This window comes from Diceros bicornis, chromosome 14 (genome assembly GCF_020826845.1).
Source record: "Diceros bicornis minor isolate mBicDic1 chromosome 14, mDicBic1.mat.cur, whole genome shotgun sequence".
Lineage (NCBI taxonomy): Eukaryota > Metazoa > Chordata > Mammalia > Perissodactyla > Rhinocerotidae > Diceros > Diceros bicornis.
In genome coordinates, this window is record NC_080753.1 from 40428781 (window position 1) to 40447445 (window position 18665).

Below are 18665 nucleotides of genomic sequence, written 5' to 3' on the forward strand. Positions count from 1 at the left end.
TATATGCTTAGATTATGCTCTTTTACAGCAGGGTTTCCTGCTTTTCCCAGAGAACACACAATTTTGCAAGCTTGTTCAGAGTTCTTTACTTATTCAGGTACTACGTGAAACCTTAGAGGGAAGGCTATTTCTTCCTAGACGAGAACCATGATGGAGTCTAACCTCAATCTGTAAATCCATTCTTTTTTTTTTTTTAATTTTTTGTTTATTGCAGTAACATTGGTTTATAATATTGTATAAATTTCAGGTGTACATCATTATACTTCTATTTCTGCATGGATTACATCATGTTCTCGTGTTCGCCACCCAAATACTAATTACAATCCATCACAACACACATGAGCCTAATTATCCCTTTCGCCCTCCTCCCTCCCCACTTCCCCTCTGGTAACCACCAATCCAATCTCTGTCTCTATGTGTTTGTTTGTTGTTGTTATTATCTACTACTCAATGAATGAGATCATATGGTATTTGACCTTCTCCCTCTGACTTATTTCACTTTGCATATTCCATTCTTTATGTTTCTAATAAGCATCTACGATACAAGCTCGGTGCGAGGGGCCAGCTTTCCACATGGAAAAGGCAACCAGAACAGTAGCTAATGCTTACTACTCAGTTCCTTTTAAAGTAACTCTGCTCCACATGGACAATCCCTTGGTTCTCATTTTCCATATGAAGAAACTTGTGGATCATTTATCAGGTACCGCTATTCATCTAACTAAGCCCACATGCCTTATGTGCAAAAAGCTCTCATAACTCCCAGTTACCTTGATAAGTAAAAATTACTCTAGTGACAGTGTTAGAAAACTTTTGGGCACGAGGACCTCATCAAGTGAGAAGGAAGAGGAGACTACTAGGTAATCTTCAAGGTCACAACCTTCCTGACTCTTCTCCTGAAAGCTCAAAGTGTCACCTGCACACTCCAGACCCCATTTATTGATGAATGATTACCCCACAGTAAACATTATCACTTAGCTATTACGCATTTTTCTTACTTGCTTCTTGTCTGTCTCTTCCATTCCTTTTAACTGGGATATGGCTCCATGGGGAAAGGAATTTTTGTCTTTTAATCACTCTTGAATTACTGCACCCAGAAGAGTCCAATAGTAAAAGATGTGCTCAAGAAACATTTATTGGATGATTAAAAGAAATCAATGATTTTACATTTCCTCTCACCCCTTAATTGTGGTTGGCAGCCTTCAGAGAACAAAGTTGGAAGAGAAATTTCTCCTGATTCTTCCATGTGATGGAGAGGAAGAGCAAAATTATAGTACAGCTTGTAGTTTCTGACTAATGTAAATTTCTTTTTTTTTTTTTTTTTTTGCTCTGGAAGACTTGCCCTGGGCTAACATCCGTGCCCATCTTCCTCCAGTTTATATGGGACGCCGCCACAGCACAGCCGGACAAGCTGTGCGTCTGTGCGCGCCAGGGATCCGAACCCAGGCCGCCAGCGGCGGAGAGCGCACACTTAACTACTACGCCACCGGGCCAACCCCTAATGGAAATTTCTTTACCACTCATTTTACTCAAAGCACTGGGAAGCCCAACAAAGTACAAACCTGATTTCACCATTCTCAGCGAATATTGGATGAGTTCAAATCTTTATCTAACACATTCGCTAATTTTACTTTGTGTTTCTTTTCTTAGTGCACTTGACCTATGCTTTCTTTTTACCAAGATAACATTATGGCAGGGCACTGTGAAAACACAGGGGAAAAAAAAGAATCTCCTGCCCTCTCTGAGGCTTGAACTCAGGACCTTCAGATTATGAGACTGACGCGCTGCCAACTGCGCTAAGAGGGCAGCTCGGTATCCCTTCGTAATTAAGAGAAAAATGAAATATTATTTTGTAAGTACCCATGTTTTATCGATTCCCAAGTTTTAAAGAATACAATCAATACTACTTGGAAATAACTCCATAGAAACCAGCGCTGCAACCAAAGAATTTCACACGCAAGAGCAATGGAGTGAGTCCACGCCTTTCGCATTCACTCAACGATAGGACCACCCGGGCTGCGGATCCGGGACAGCAGCGCCTGTCTTTTTTGCTCTTGTGTTCTAACGATGTGGTTTTTTCCTGCCATCAGAGATCTCAGTCAATCTTACAGCTTCTGTGGTCTCCTTTGTTAAAGAAGCATAGGAAGTGCCCCATTAACATGTATTAGTTCATTGACTGACTGACCAACTGAATGAATGAATGAGCGATTAGTTTTGATTTGCATTTCCCTGATAGTGATGCTGAACATCTCTTCATGTGCTTGTTGGCCATCTGTATATAGAAGCAGATTTTTAGATTCCAAAAGGTGAGTTCTTTCTATGCTCCAGCTCATGATCTCTCTGCCTGTTCTTCTCCACAGTAGCCCACTCATCCATACACCAAATATCTAATTCCCAACCTCCTCTGTGCCAGCCTTTTGGACTTAGACTTCCAAGTCAACTTAACTCATTCTCCTCCTTCAAACACCACATCCATGACTTGGCAAATACTGAACAGTGATCTTGCCAACTCTTTTGAATCTGTCACTTCCCCTTCCATTCATTCAGTTCATTCATATTCATTGGAGAGCTGCTCTGTGCCAGGCACTACAGTAGCTCAAGCAATTCAGAAGGAATCTGATGGCCCCAGACCTCAAGAGATGGAAGCATAAATATGGACAAGGGACCATCCACTTCCAGTTTCACCACTTTCAGTCTCCCTGGCCTTTACAGCTAAATATCTCTTGCTAAAATATCAGTTTCAGTCATGTCACACTTAGGCACTCTGACCATTCTCGATTTCTTAGTTTTGATACGATCTTGCTTTTCTCTCAATATTTGGCCCTTCTTTCTACCTACATTGTGATTAAGATTTTCTTGGTTCTTCATATGCTGAAACATTTTGGATTATAACCTGGGCGTTTTTGTATTTTGCTGTCAGACTTTGTGTGTCGTTCATATCTTACAGAGAATATTGCCATTTTTGTTTTTTGCTGGCACTTGACTGCCTTGTGTTCAAGTTTCAAGTACTGAGCAGCCTTCTGTGCTTTGTGGTTTTAAAGTCCATTGCATTTTCACAGCCTTTACTATACTCCTTGGAGATCTCCGAAGTGTGTGCAGCCCAGTGGCCGGTGCTGACTTGGGCAGTGGGCTATCATTTACTTCAGTTTTCAGTCTATGGTATGTTGCTTAGGATCAGAGCTACTTTTTCACAATTTGCGGGTGCGTCCAGGAGTTCACAAACGACTTCACGTATTTGCTTTCCACAGTGTCTGTTCCGATATTCTCTGGTTGCCTGGGGCTCTGCATTTCAGTGCACTTGACAAGAAAGCTGGGGCATTATTTACCCCGCACTGTTCTGTACATCTCAGGACTGTGCCGTTTTAGGGACAAGCTGCAGGAGAAACAGGGAAAAAAAGAGCAATTGGGTATGTCCCTTGAGATCACAGCTCTGAAGAAACAGAAAACAAATTATAAATTGAGAGTGGATCCTCATACTGAACCCCAGTAAAAGCCAAAGCAGCCCTGTCTTATCGCTGCCCGTTAGTCATAAATGACAGAAGCGTCCAGTTTCCTACCGCGTTCAGAGTTTAATATTTCCTCATTTATTTCAACAGGTTGGAAGATTTGAGACTGCCACCTAGAGGTCCGAGGTGGAAACAGTAAAAGCTGGAGAGTGGAAATCAATCCCACCACTTCCCACGTATTAAGCAGGCACTTTACCGCCTGAGCTACCGGCTCACGGCCCATTTACTGTCTTTTGTTTTCGCCCATGTTTCAGTGTACCGGTCTCCACGTTATTATCCAATCTTCTGGGCAGCCCGAAGTACTGGAAATATCAAGGGCATTAATGGGAGATCAGGACTCCACTAAAGGCTCATCTTCTCAAAGATGACGCGAGGCAAGAGCGCGGTGGTTACCTATTCCTCTGCGAGGGAAAGGAGGAGAAAGTCGCCATAAGAAAACTTTAGCGCCGCCACTATTTCCCATTTCAGATTTTCCGGGACAGAAGAGAACACGTCTCAGTCGGGAGAACTCATCCACAACAACATCACTAACGTAACACAGCAATCTCGGGATGATTATCTGCTTTTAAAAACAAAACCAAAGAACAGCGACGTAGATGGGATTACCATTAGGTCTTTTTTATGCGGGGCTCTTAGAAGAATGCAGTGGGGTGATTTTTTCTGAATTCAGGAAGGCGAAAGAAAGCACGTCTTGTTTCCGCTCGGTTTCGAACCGAGGACCTCTCGCGTGTTAGGCGAGCGTGATGACCACTACACTACGGAAACTCGTTCGCTGGTCTGCGTCTAGAGATAAAAGCCTCATAGCTGCGATGGCGCGTCATTTAGCGATTACGTAATCACAGCGTATCAGAGAACAGCAAACAAAACAAACCATTACAGGCAAGAGTCGTAGGAAATAAGAAGCGAGATCATTTCAGAGTGAAGGAATAAAAAATGGACATTGAGGGATGCAGAAGAGGAGTGAACATAGGATGGAGTGAATATAGGATATAGGAATTCCTGTGTTAAGAAATATACCTGTTCCATTGGAGTGGTGTGTGTGTGTGTGTGTAAAATAGACATGGAGGGAAATAGTAATTGAAAAGCCTGGACACAGAGATATGTTGGGGAGAATATTGTGGAGGCTTAAGAACCTGTGAAAAAATTCCAGGCAAGTGACTTACATAATCAAAGTAAAATTTTAGGAAAGAGTTTCAATGTGAATGCCAAAGAGTTTGGAAATGGGTAAACTAGAATTGGAGAGAAAGGAAAAGAAGTTATAAAGATACTAAAGGATTGAGGTGTATCCTGTTAGTTCCTGAGATTAGCAGTAGCATGAGTTTTTCTGCATCTCCAGTGCCCAGTACACAGCCTGGCACAGGAATCATCTTCCATAAACATCATATATTGGATAAAAGGGTAGATAAAGGAGAAGAAAGAGAAAGATTCTGGAGAGGTTGTGTGGGAAAGATCTACAGCATTTGTCAGGAGACTGGGTGTACAGATTTGAGGGAGAAAAAGGAGTCAAAGGCACTTAAAAGTCTTAAACCCAGGTGGCAGACACAGAAGAGATTTTTGAATTAATATCTGATGAAGGGAAGAATAAAGTCACTCATTTATACCTATTTGTTATGTGGAAGAATGAGTGAATAAACGAATAAATTGACATGGAGAAAAACAGATGGTGAACTTGGTTAAAGGAAAACTTGTATTTTTATTTAGAAAAAATCAGCTTGCCAAGTCTGATTTTGCCCCTTACAGCCTTGTGACCTGTGAAAAGTGTTTCAGTTCCTCTGAGATTCAGTTTCATCTGTAAAATGGGAAAAATAATATTTAGGTTAGCCACAAAGCTACATCAAACAACTTGCATAAAATTAATAAACTCTCAGTACAATTTCTAGCATACGGTGCACAAAGAGTTCTTGTATTGGAGTATTGTTTGCCTTTCAGGAAACCACTCTCATGATGTGATGAGAAAATTTAGTGAAGGTCTTTCGCCGCCTGCTGGTTTGCTCATTTAGTTTGTAGTAACAGGCTTCTTGAAATACAAAAAGGAAAGTAGAGGAATGGAATACATTCATTGCAAATAAGATATTGTTTTCCAGGCAAAATGGCTTAGTCCAAGGAGCAAGAAGAGCATTCGTGTCTGGGTTCTTTTTTCATTCCTTTTTAGTCTTTCTTAGCCTGTAATCCAAGTCCCCAATTGTTATCCTTCTCTCACAGGCTCAGAGAGATAGCAAATGGAAAGAGAGAATCTCCCAGGAACAACTGTGGTGCGTTCTCCAGCCTACAGACATCTCCCTTCATGGAGCCTTTACGGGGAAGCAGCACAGACTGATCTTCAGAGACCAAGCTCTGGACAAGCTAACCTTCAGAAATCCATTTCTGTGCGTCGTTTTGGTAACATGTAAATAAGAAATGAAACAGCACATCATATCCTTTCCACTCCCTAAAAGAAAATCAAGGAGGCAGAGTTGGAATCCTACAACCCATAATCGGATATGTCACAATTTTGTCACTGCTTACACAAAGAATAGAGTGTTTTCAAGGATAATTTATCCTGAGAGAGCTACTGCTCTGTCGATGGTGTCACCATTCACCATTCTGGATGTAACTACTGTTTTCTCTTCCTCCCACTAGCTTCCAAGCTCACAGAATGTTAAAGATTTCTGTTCTACTTAGCGTAAGAATCCTCGCCAGCCACGTTAGTCAAATCCTCAAGCCCTCTGCATCCTGGCACTCTCTTGAGGAAGCAGAAAATATTGACCATTTTAGGGCTTCACTGTTACAGAACAGAAAGAAACTGGAAATTAAGGATCCATGCAGAAGAAAATGGTTAAAAGAAAATACGTGCAACAGGAACCAGGCTTTGAATTCTGTTCTAGTTTTCACCCAACGTTCAAATGGTTATCAGCTGTGACTGGGTTATAAGGGAAGTCCCAAACATCTGTGATCCTTATACCTTTGTTATTTCCTAACTAGAAAATAGAAAATTCTGTTTGGGAAAAATAAAATATATATGTTATAAATAAATTGCCATTCATTAGTAAAATTCAAAACATTGGATAAGACACAAAGAAAGAGAAAAATGAATTGGTAGATGCAGAGATTAATTATTTAAAAGTGTTATAGGAAATTTTACCGAATTATTAATTTGTATTTGATCTGCCTTTCCCTATCCTTACCTATTACCTACATTTCCAGTCAGAAACCATATTTTATGGCTTAACTCGAGGCACTGAGGATACAGTGAGGTCAAAACAGTGATTTGAGCCCGAAGAAGCTTAAATTCTAGAGGAGAGATGGAAAATTTGGAAAGAAAAACTTCATATGACACGTTGTAAAGCACATAGTGAAAACGAGGAAGATGGAGTAAGCTGATGTGATAGATACTGTGTATATGCGTTTAGTTAGGGAGGTGCTCTCTGTAGCAAAGTGACATTTGATTTGGGGACTGAGTGCCAAGGACTAGACACCTTACTAAATCTGAGTCAAGATTAGAAGAGATGTTATTCAGGAGCTGACAGCTGAAGGAAGGGCCTCTGTTGACAGCTGGAGAAGTAGCCCACACAGAGCCGGTTACCAGATACCCACAGCAGAGCCAAAATGTAAGAAATTTCTCATCTCATTTCAAGACCATGCACCTCTGGCCTAAACAAATGTTGAGTTTTGCCGAAGACCACCCATTCACAGAGTCTCCAAGAGCATCATCCATAGGACTCTTTGCAACTGAAGGAGCTTTAGCTCAGGTTGAAGGAGAAGAAAGTCTTTCAGTGAGGAGAGAAATATAAGGACTATCCCAGAGCTCATGGCAGAATCATGACCCTCTTTCTCTTCTCCTCATATTTTTGGGCCTCATCAGTTTCTGATCACAAATGGGGATGAAATATTAAAATTTTTTTAAGATTTTATTTATTTTTCCCCCCAAAGCCCCAGTAGATAGTTGTATGTCATAGCTGAACATCCATCTAGTTGCTGTATGTGGGACGCGGCCTCAGCGTGGCCAGAGAAGCGGTGCAATCGGTGTGCGCCTGGGATCCCAACCCAGGCTGCCAGCAGCAGAGCGCGGGCACTTAACTGCTAAACCACGGGGATGGCCCTGGGGATGAAATATTTTTCCAAAATTACCTGCTTGGATTTTTTAAAAAATTTAATCAGATTACAGCCACATCTGCTAAGAAGTGGAATTCTATCTTGGGTTCTGCATGTGGAAATTAAACACTACCTAGTTGGATTAGAATTTTGCAGACATTTCTGAAGGTTTTGATCTGCAATGTGATTACAGGTACTGTGATCGTTGGTCCCAGCAGATGAGTAAGGAATCTCCTTAAGGAAGAACTACACACAGATCCTACTTTTATTCTTCTTTCATGAATTTTCTCTAAGAATTCCTTTGGTTTCACAATATTCTTTTTTTCCTGACAATCTGGGTCTTTTTTATTTTGATAACACTGGTTTATAACATTATACAAATTTCAGGTGTGCATCAGTATATTTCAGTTTCTCTGTAGGTTACATCATGTTCACCACCCAAAGACTGATTACAGTCTGTCACCATACAAGTGTGCCTAATAAGCCTTTTCACCCTCTTCCCTCCCACCTTCCCCTCTGGTAACCACCAATCCAATCTCTCTCTATGTGATTGCTTGTTGTTGTTTTTATCTCCTATTTACGTGTGAGATAATAGGGTATTTGGCTTTCTTCCTCTTGCTTATTTTGCATAGCATAATACCCTCAAATTCCATCCATCTTGTCACAAATGGCCAGATTTCATCATTTTTTATGGCTGAGTGGTATTCCATCGTGTATATATACCACATGATCTTTATTCGTTTGTCTCTTGGTGGGACCCTGGGTTGCTTCCAAGTCTTGGCTATTGTGAGTAATGCTGCAGTGAACATAGTTGTGCCTATATCTTTGTGCATTCATGTTTTCACATTCTTTGGGTAAATACCCAGCAGTGGAATAGCTGGATCGTATGGTTGTTCTATTCTATAGTTTTCCATAGTGGCTGCACCAGTTTGCACTCCCACAGGCAGTGTATGGGAGTTCCCTTTTCTCCACACCCTCTCCAACACTTGTTGTTTCCTGTCTTGTTAATTATAAGCATTCTGATTGGAATGAGATGATATCTCATTGTAGTTTTGATTTGCATTTCCCTAATAGTTAGTGATGTTGAACATCTTTTCATGTGCTTGTTGGCCATCTGCATATCTTCTTTGGAAAAATGTCTGTTCATATCCTCTGCCCATTTTTTCATTGGGTTGTTTTGTTGTTGTTGAGATGCATGAGTTCTTCATACATTTTGGATATTAACCCCTTATCAGATATATGGGTTGCAAATATCTTCTCTTAATTGTTAGGTTGTCTTTTCCTTTTGTTGTTCGTTTCCTTTGCTGTGCAGAAGCTTTCTAGTTTGATGTAGTCCCATTTGTTTATTTTTTCTATTGTTTCCCTTGCCCAGTCAGACATGGTACTTGAAAATATGCTGCTAAGACTGAAGTCGAAGAGCGTACTGCCTATGTTTTCTTCTAGAAGTTTCATTATTTCAGGTCTTACATTCAAGTCTTTAATTCACTTTGAGTTAATTTTTGTGTATGGTGTAAGATAATGGTCTACTTTCATTTTTTTTCATGTGGCTGTCCAGTTTTCCCATCACCATTTATTGAAGAGTTATAAGAGATATTCCTTTCTCCATTGTATGTTCTTGGCTCCCTTGTCAAAAATCAGCTGTCCGTAGATGTGTAGGTTTATTTCTGGTCTCTCGATTCTCTTCTATTGATCTGTGTGTCTGTTTTTGTGCCAGTACCATGCTGTTTTGGTTACTATAGCTTTGTAGTACATTTTGAAGTCAGGGAGTGTGTCACCTCCAGCTTTTTTCTTTTTTATCAGGATTCCTTTGGCTATTCGGGGTCCTTTGTTGTTTCATAAAAGTTTTAGGATTCTTTGCTCTATTTCTGTGAAAAATGTCATTGGAACTTTGATAGGGATTGCATCGAATTTGTAGATTGCTTTAGGAAGTATGGGTATTTTACCTATGTTAGTTCTTCCAATCCAAAAGCACAGAATATATTTCCATTTCTTTGTGTCTTCTTCAATTTCTTTCAACAATATTTCATAGTTTTCAGTGTACAGGTCTTTCACCTCTCTGTTTAAGTTTATTCCTAGGTATTTTATTCTTTTTGTTGCAATTGTAAATGAGATTGTATTCTTAATTTCTCTTTCTGCTACTTCGTTGTTAGTATATAGAAACACAACTGATTTTTGTATGTTGATTTTTGTATCCTGCAACTTTACCATATTTGTTCATTACTTCTAAAAGTTTTTTGGTGGATTCTTTAGGATTTTCTATATATAAAATCATGTCATCTGCAAGTAGTGACAGTTTCACTTCTTCCTTTCCCATTTGATCCCTTTTATTTCTTGTTCGTGCCTGATTTTTCTGGCTAGAACTTCCAATACTATGTTAAATAAGAGTAGTGAAAGTGGGCATCCTTGTCTGGTTCCTGTTCTTAAAGGGATAGCTTTCTGTTTTTTGCAAATAAGAATGATATTAGTTGTGGGTTTGTCAGATATGGCCTTTATTATGTTGAGGTACTTTCCTTCTATACTGATTTTATTCAAGATTTTATCAAAAATGGATGCTCTATCTTTTCAAATGCTTTCTCTATGTCTATTGAGATGATCATGTGATTTTTATTCTTCATTTTGTTAATGTGGTGTATCACGTTGATTGATTTGCAGATGTTGATCCATTCCTGCATCCCTGAATAAATCCCACTTGATCATGGTGTATGATCTTTATAACATATTGTTGTATTCAATTTGCTATTATTTTGCTGAGGATTTTTGCGTTGATATTCATCAGAGCTATTGGCCTGTAATTTTCTTTTTTGTGTGTTGTTCTTGTCTGGTTTTGGTATCAGTGTAATATTGGCTTCATAGTATGAGTCGGGCAGCTTCCCTTCTTCTTCAAATTTTTGGAAAAGTTTGAAAATGATAGGTATTAATTCTTCTTTGAATGGTTTGTAGAATTCACCAGGGAAGCCATCTGGTTCCAGACTTTTATTTTTTGGGATATTTTTGATTATTCTTTTGATCTCCTTACTGGTGATCAGTCTATTCAAATTGTCTACTTATTCTTGATTCAGTTTTGGAAGGTTGTATAATTCTAATAATTTATCAACTTCTTCTAGATTATCCAATTCCTTTTTGTAAAGCTTTTCATAGTATTCTCTTATAATCTTTTATATTTCTGTGGTGTCCATTGCAATTTCTCCTCTTTCATTCCTGATTTTATTTATTTGAGCCTTCTATTTTTTTCTTGGTGGGCCTAGCTAAAGGCTTGTCCATTTTATCTTTTCAAAGAACCAGCTCGTAGTTTCATTGATTTTTTCTATTGTTTTTTAAATCTCTATTTTATTTGTTTCTGCTCTGATTTTTATTATCTCTTTCCTTTCACTGATTTTGGGCCTTGCTTGTTCCTCTTTTTCCAGTTCCTTTAAGTGCACTGCTAGATTGTTTATTTGAGATTTTGCTTGTTTGTTGAGGTAGGCTAGTATTGCTATAAACAATAGCAATTATCTTAGAACCGCCTTTGCTGTATCCCATAAATTTTGGCAAGTCGTATTTTCATTTTCCTTTGTCTCCAGGTATTTTTTGATTTATTCTTTGATTTTTTCATTGACCCATCATTGTTAAGTAGCATTTTGTTTAATCTCCACATATTTGTGGCTTTTCTGATTTTCTTCCTGTAGTTGATTTCTAGTTTCACACTGTTGTGGTCAGAAAAGATGGTTGGTATTGTTTCAATCTTCTTAAATTTATTGAGACTTGTTTTGTGGTCTAATATGTGAACTACCCTGGAGAATGTTCCATGTGCATTTGAGAAGAATGTGTGTACTGTGGTTTTCGGATGGGATGTTCTGTGTATATCTACTAAGTCCAATTGGTCTAATGTGTCATTTAAGGCCAATGTTTCCTCATTGATCTTCTTTTTGATGATCTATTCATTGGTGTAAATGGAGTGTTAAATTCCCCTACTATTATTGTGTTGCTGTCTATTTGTCCTTTTATGTCTGTTAATAATTGCTTTATATATTTAGGTGATCCTATGATGGGTGCATAGATATTTACAAGTGTTATATCCTTTTGTTGGGTTGTTCCTTTTATCATTATGTAATGCCCTTCTTTGTCTCCTGTTACAGTTTTTGCTTTAAAGTCTATTTTGTCTGATATAAGTATTGCTACCCCAGCTTTCTTTTCATTGTCATTTGTATGGATTATCTTTTTCTATGCCTTCACTTTCAGTTCGTGAGTGTCTTTACGTCTGAAGTGTGTCTCTTGTATGCAGCATATATATAAGTCTTGTTTTTTCATCCATCGGCCACCCTATGTCTTTTGATTAGAGCATTTAGTCCATTGACATTTAAAGTTGCTATTGATAAGAAAGTACTTATTCCCATTTTGTTACATTTTTTCTGAGTGTTTTAGTAGTTCTTCTCTGTTTCTTCCTTCTTCTCTTGCTCTCTTCCCTCAAGATTTGATGGCTTTCCTTAGTATTTTGTTTGAGTTCCTTTCTCTTAATATTTTGTGCATTTATTATAGGTTTCTGGTTTGTGATTACCATGAGATTCATATATAATAATTTACATATATAGCAACCTATATTAAGTTGATGATCTCTTTAGTTTGACCTCTTGCTAAAAGCTCTACTCTTTTACTCGCCTCCTCATACATTTTATGTTTTTGATATCATGTCTAGCCTCTTTGTGTGTGTGTATGTATCTGTTAGCCTCTTTTCATGGAAACAGGCAATTTTAGTACTTTTGTCTTTTGACCTTCATATTAGCTTCAAAGGTGGTAATCTGCTGCCTTTATTGTATATTTGCCTTTATCAGTGATTTTATTGCTTTTTTGGGAGATAATTTTCTTATTCCTATTTGTGGTCTTCTCTTTTCCGCTTAAATAAGTCTCTTTAGCATTTCTTGTAAATCTGGTTTCTTGGTGATAAACTCCTTTAGTTTTTGCTTGTCTAGGAAACTCTTTTTCTCTCCTTCCATTCTGAATGATAACCTTGCTGGGTAGAGTATTCATGGCTGTAGGTTTTGTCCTTTCAGCACTTTACATATATCATACTACTCCCTTCTAGCCTGTAAGGTTTCTGCTGAGAAGTCAGCTGATAGCCTTCTGGGGTTTCCTTTGTATGTAACTAGTCGCCTTTCTCTTGCGGCTTTTAGGATTCTCTCTTCATCTTTAATTCTTGACATTTTAATTATAGTGTGTCTTGATGTGAGCCTCTTTGGGTTTTTCTTGTTTGGTGTTCTCTGTGCTTCCTGTACCTGGATGTCTGTTTGCTTCCTTAGGTTAGGAAAGTTTTCAGCTATTATTTCTTCAAATATATTTTCTGCCCCTTTGTCTGTCTCTTCTCCTTCTGGGACACCTATAACATGGATGTTAGTGTGCTTGCTGTTGTACAGAGGTCCCTCAGACTGTCCTCATTCTTTTTAAATTCTTTTTTCTTTTATCTGTTCTGCTTGGGTTGTTTCCTCTAGTTTTTTGTCCAGGTCGCTGGTCCATTCTTCTGTATCATCTACTCTGCTATTGAGTCCTTCTACTGAATTTTTCATTCCTATTATTGTATTCTTCATTTCTGATTGGTTCTTTTCTACATTTTCCAATTCTTTGCTGAAGTTCTCACTGAGTTCATCCATTCTTCTCCCAAGGACTCCCAAGTGTCCTTATGATTCTTTGTTTGAACTCTTTTTCAGGTAAATTGTTTATTTCTGTTTCATTTAGTTCTTTTCCTGGGGTTTTGTCCTGTTCCCTTACTTGGAACATATTCTTTTGTCTCCTCATTTTGTCTCTTTCTCTGTGGTTATATCTATGTATTAGGTAGGTCAGCTACATCTCCCTATCTTGGACAGGTGGCCTTATGTAATAGATGTCTTATGAGGCCCAGCAGTGTGCTTCCTTCTCATCACCAGTTCCAAATGTTCTAGGAGTGTTCCCTGTGTGGGCTACATGTTTCCTTCTGTTATGGCAGGGTTGCTCTTGCTGCCGCTGTCCAGGGAGGCTAGGCTGTCCACCTGGTTGGCTGGTTGTAATGCTCAGCTGCATGTGGCTGCTATGGTCCTTTCAGTCACTGTATTGGGTGTGGGGTGCCCCATCAGAGTTGGCTTCAACATGTAATAGCACATTCCTGTTGCAGTTTCTCTGTTAAGTGAGTAGGCCCCCAGTGTGGCTGCTTTCTAGCATTAGGGGCTTACAATTGCTGCAGCCTTCCAGCCTCCAAGGCTCTCTCAGGGTTGCAGCTGAGTGGGGCGAGGCATTGGAGTACCCAATTGTTTCAGGCTTTGGAAGGAGGGACCAACCCCCTATGTAGCTGTTTGAGAAGCACAAGTCTGCTAAGGCTGACAGGCCCCACCACCCACAGGGCCATGCAACCCGTCAACACAGTCCTGCCCTGTGCATGTGTCCCGACCCACCGAAGTGGGCTCAATCACCCCACTGCAGAGGCCCCACACACTCTACCAATGCAGGCTTGCCCCTCGTGCATGCCCTGCCCCACAGAGGCAGACCCACTCACCCTGTTGCAGAGGTTCCAGGCACCCTGCCTATGTAGGCCCACAAGTTGCCCCAGGGCTTGCTGTTGGGTGGAGCCAATCCCTAGGGTGGGCTACCTGCCCTGGCTAAGCTGGATTAAATCAGTGCTTTAGTGGGTGGGGCAAACCCCTGCAGTAACAGGCCAGGGGAAGAACTCCAATGGTGTCTGCCAGCGTCTGTGTCAGCAGGTCTGTACTAGGTCACAATAATGGCTGCCACCAATGTCTCAGTCCCTGGAGAGGACTCACCTCTCACTGAGATGCTCCCAGAGCTATCAGGAGAGTCTGTTTTCACCAAAGGACTGCGCACATTTCTTCCTGATGATTTTAGGTTGCTTTTTGAAACAGGTGAATATGTGTGTGGGTTGTTTAAGAGCTGGCTCCCCTCCCCCTTATATCTGATAGCTTTTCTCGGGGTATTCTCTGTTGTAGTTAATAGCTGGCAGACCCAGGTATTATGACACTCGTCTGGGGTGTGCTGAGTCCAAAACCTGCTTATTGTGGTAACGCTCCCCTGCTCAGATCCCCCACTCCTCCAGGGAGGGCTTCGTACCTCAAGGGTGCTACTGGCTGGCCATGCAGTGTTGCAGCTAGAGAGTGGCTTTTTTCTCTCCAGAAAGGAATTTCTGCCTCTTTTCCCTCAGTAAGTACCGTCCCTTGATGTGGGGGTTCTTTTTATCCAGTTTTCAGACTCTCTTAAGGGTAATTGTTCCAAGAGTAGTTGTAAATTGTTGTGTCCATGGGAGGAGGTGAGTTCAGAGTCCACTTACACCACCATTTTGACACCATCCTAATCTGGGTCTTTATGATCTCCTTTAAGACCTATGCTACTCAGAGACCTCACCCCACAAATTCTCTAGTACATCTTGTCTCTCTAAGTGTCCCTCTTCAGCCTTCCTTGTTTACTCCTAGGCTAAATGAACCCAGTAATCTCACTTACAAAGTAGAGGAGGGGCCTTTTTTTCACCAGTGTCCCTCTGTCCAGAAAACAGAGGTGAGAGATCCACCTACCCAGCAGCCAAAAACTGTGAATCTTGAGATGAAAATGCACAGCACAACTTACTAGAGATGACACTTTCTCTCTCCACAGCATTTTTCAAGTTTTTCTTCATTGTCTATATCCCATTGACAGGGAGTATTGGTCAAAGACTGAGCCTAAGCTGAGTTGTTTGTGAAATAATAAAAGAACCAGAAATATATAAATTGCCATTTTTTAAAGACACACAATATTTCCCAGAGTTGAGTTCAGGAGAGAAGCTATGAGGATTGGAAGTGCCTCCTGAGAAGAAATGAAGGAGCAAAACTGGAGAAAACAGGTGTCTTTTCCACTAGACATATGTCACCATGGGAAGGATCTAGCTCTGAGTGCAAAGAAGGTGTTCTAACAGTTGACCTATTTTTCATACTCTAACCCTCTTTTTGACCTGAGGTCATTCTAGACATATGCCCTAACCACTTGTATGGGTCTAACCCTGTACCACAGGGTTACTTCACTACCATTGAAGAGGATTCAACTGAGAGAAGAGCATCTCAAACATGACCTCAGCAAAAGCACAGTGAAAAACTACTGTTTCTGTCAGGGAATGTGGAGAAAGTGAGACCTATAATATGTCACCAGGGGAAGGATCTAGCTCTGAAACAATTTCACTATCTTGAATTGCCAGAAGGCAAGTGAAGTTTTCAGCTGGTAGGGACACAGTTGGAATTTCGGGACTCTCCCACAGGTCATATATCTCACCATAAAAACGAGGTTGCAATTGCTACCTGATTGGAAATACAGCCACTTGGGAGGAGGAGGAGTGGCAGCATCTCTTGACCTCACATCTTGACAATTATCCTCTCCCACTGTGGCCCCAGTCGCTCAGTAGGGTTTGATCCCTCCTCTAATTTCCAGAGAAAGGGAGATTTGGCATAGGAACACACTAGCGTCCTGGGAGAAGGAAAAGGTATGGAGAGAAGGAGGAAGAATTTTGAAGGGACTGTTGGAAACTGGAAACCAGGGCTTCTAATCAGCATTGAATTTTAAAGAAATTAAAAAATGGTCAGGAAAAATCAACAACAGAAACAGTGATGATCTAGGGGTTAGAATCCCTTCTCATTTTAGTTATCAGACAGATTTTTGATATTTTGAGTCAGAAATAATGGGAAAAGACTTTTCTCCATCATGAAAGACACAATAAGTTCCATTATTTTTGAGGCCAATAGACAACAACTCTGGTGCATATGTCTTTCAAATCACGGACGTGAAACCAAGTTGTTTCTCTCTACCACAAACATTCTGGTCAGATTCACTGCTTAACTATTTTGACCTCCTGAGTATTCTTGAGTGTACTGAGACTCCGCTATATGCTCAGATTATATTCTTCTAAGCCTATAGCTTGGCAGAGCTTCTTGCTTTCCCCAGAGAACACTCAATCTTGTAAGCCTGTTTAGAGTTCTTTTCTTTCCTAGGTGTTAAGTGAAAACTTAGAGTGAAGACCATTTTTTCCTAGAAGAGAATCCCGGTAGATTCAAACCTCAATCTGTAAATCCATTCTACAAGCTTCTAATAAGCATCTGCGATACAAGCTCAGTGTGAGGGGGCAGCATTCCACAGGGAAAAGGCAACCAGAACAGTAGCTAATGCTTACTACTCAGTTCCTTTTAAACTGACTCTGTTCCACATGAAGAATCCCTTGGTTCTCATTTTCCATATGAAGAAACATGTGAAGGATTTATCAGGTACCACTATTCATCCAATTAAGCTTGCTTGCCTCATGTGCAAAAAGCTCTCATAACCCCCAGTTGCCTTTGTATGTAAAAATTACTCTAGTGACAGTGTTAGAAATATCTTTGGGCACAAGGACTTTTTCAAGCAAGAAGGAAGGAGAGACTAGAAGGTATCTTCAAGGTGACAACTTTTCTGACTCTTCCCCTGAAATCTGAAGGTGCCACCTCCACACTCTAGACCCTCTTAGTACCTAATGATTGCCCCACAGTAAACATTATCACCTAGCTTACTACGCATTTTTCTTTTTAGCTTCTTGTCTGTTTCTCCCACTCCTCCCAATGGGGATATAGCTCCAGGAGGGAGAGAATTTTTGCATTTTAATAAATCTTGAATTACTGCCCCTAGAACAGTCCATTAACAAGGTATGTGCTCAAAAAATGTTTGTTGGATGATTAAAAGAATCGATGATTTTACATTTCCTCCCCTTCCTTAAATGTGTTTGGGCAACCTTCAGAGAACAAAGTTGTAAGAGAAATTTCTCCTGATTTTCCATCTGATGGAGAGGAACAGCCAAAATATAGTAGAGCTTGTAGTTTCTGGATAATGTAAATTTATTCTCCACTCATTTTACTCAAAGGTTGGGAAGCCCAACAAAGTACAAAACTGATCTCACCCTCCTCAGCAAGTATTGGATGAGTCTTCAAATTTTTCTCTGGCAGCATTTGCTAATTTTACTTTGTGTTCTTTTTTTTTTTTTTTTTTTTTTTTTTGGTGTATTTGACCTATCCTTTCTTTTTGCAAAGAGAACATTAGGGCCAGTAGACTTTGAAAACATGGAAAAACACTCCTGCCCTCTCTGAGGTTTGAACTCAGGACCTTTAGATTATGAAACTGACATGCTGCCAACTGCACTAAGAGGGCACATTGTATCAGTAACTCATATTAAAGAGAAATACAAACTATCATTTTCCCACCACTGATGCCTTATCAATTCCTGACTTAAAGAATACAATCAATACTACATGAAAATAACTCCACTAAGCCACTGCTGCACCTGAAGAATTTCATAACAAGTCCATACCTTTCTGACGCAGCCAAAGATAGAAGAATCTTGGTTGTGCGACTGGGGATAATATTACCTGTCTTCTTTGATCTTCTGTTGTAATGATGTGGTTTTTCCTGCCCTCAGAGATCTCAGTTGATCTTATAGCTTCCATGGTCTCCTTTGCTGAAGAGAAACGTAGGAAGTGCCCAGTTAATACCTGTTAGTTCACTGACTGACGGATTGACTAACTGAATGAATGAATGAATGAGCGAATGAGTGAATAAATAGTCCTCAAAATTTTTTACAGTCCATACTTCTCTATCTTACTCTATAATCTGCACTTTCCAGCATAGCGGAGGCTCAGATACATTAAGGAATGCTCCTAAGGTCCCAGAGCTGCTAAATGGCAAAGCCTGAATAGAGAAGCAGATTTTTAGATTCCAAAATGTGAGCTCTTTCTCTGATGCAGCTCATGATCTCTCTGCCTGTTCTTCTCCACAGTAGCTCACACATCCATATACCAAATATCTAATTCCCAACCTCCTCTGTGCCAACCTTTTTGGACTTAGACTTCCACGTCAACCTTGACTCATCCCCCGCCTTCAAACACCACATCCATGACTTGCCAAATATTGAACAGTGATCTTGTACAACTCTTTTGAATCCATCACTTCCCTTCCATTCATTCAGTGCATATTCATTGGAGAGCTACTCTGTGCCAGGCACTGCAGTAGGTTCAGGTGATTCAGAATGAATCTGATGGCCCCAGACCTCAAGAGATGGAAAGATAAACATGGACAAGGGACTATCCACTTCCAGTTTCA

The 18665-nt window shown here is 40.1% G+C and overlaps 3 non-coding genes across 3 annotated transcripts; all 3 read right to left on the bottom strand.

The window, feature by feature from the left end:
• Window positions 1–1730: 1730 nt before the first annotated feature.
• On the bottom strand, window positions 1731–1803 carry TRNAM-CAU (transfer RNA methionine (anticodon CAU)). Its single transcript has one exon. It is a non-coding gene; the product is annotated as a tRNA-Met (tRNA).
• A 2392-nt stretch (window positions 1804–4195) lies between these two features.
• TRNAV-AAC (transfer RNA valine (anticodon AAC)) lies at window positions 4196–4268 on the bottom strand. Its single transcript has one exon. It is a non-coding gene; the product is annotated as a tRNA-Val (tRNA).
• A 13376-nt stretch (window positions 4269–17644) lies between these two features.
• Window positions 17645–17717, bottom strand: TRNAM-CAU (transfer RNA methionine (anticodon CAU)). The gene has a single exon. It is a non-coding gene; the product is annotated as a tRNA-Met (tRNA).
• Window positions 17718–18665: the final 948 nt, after the last annotated feature.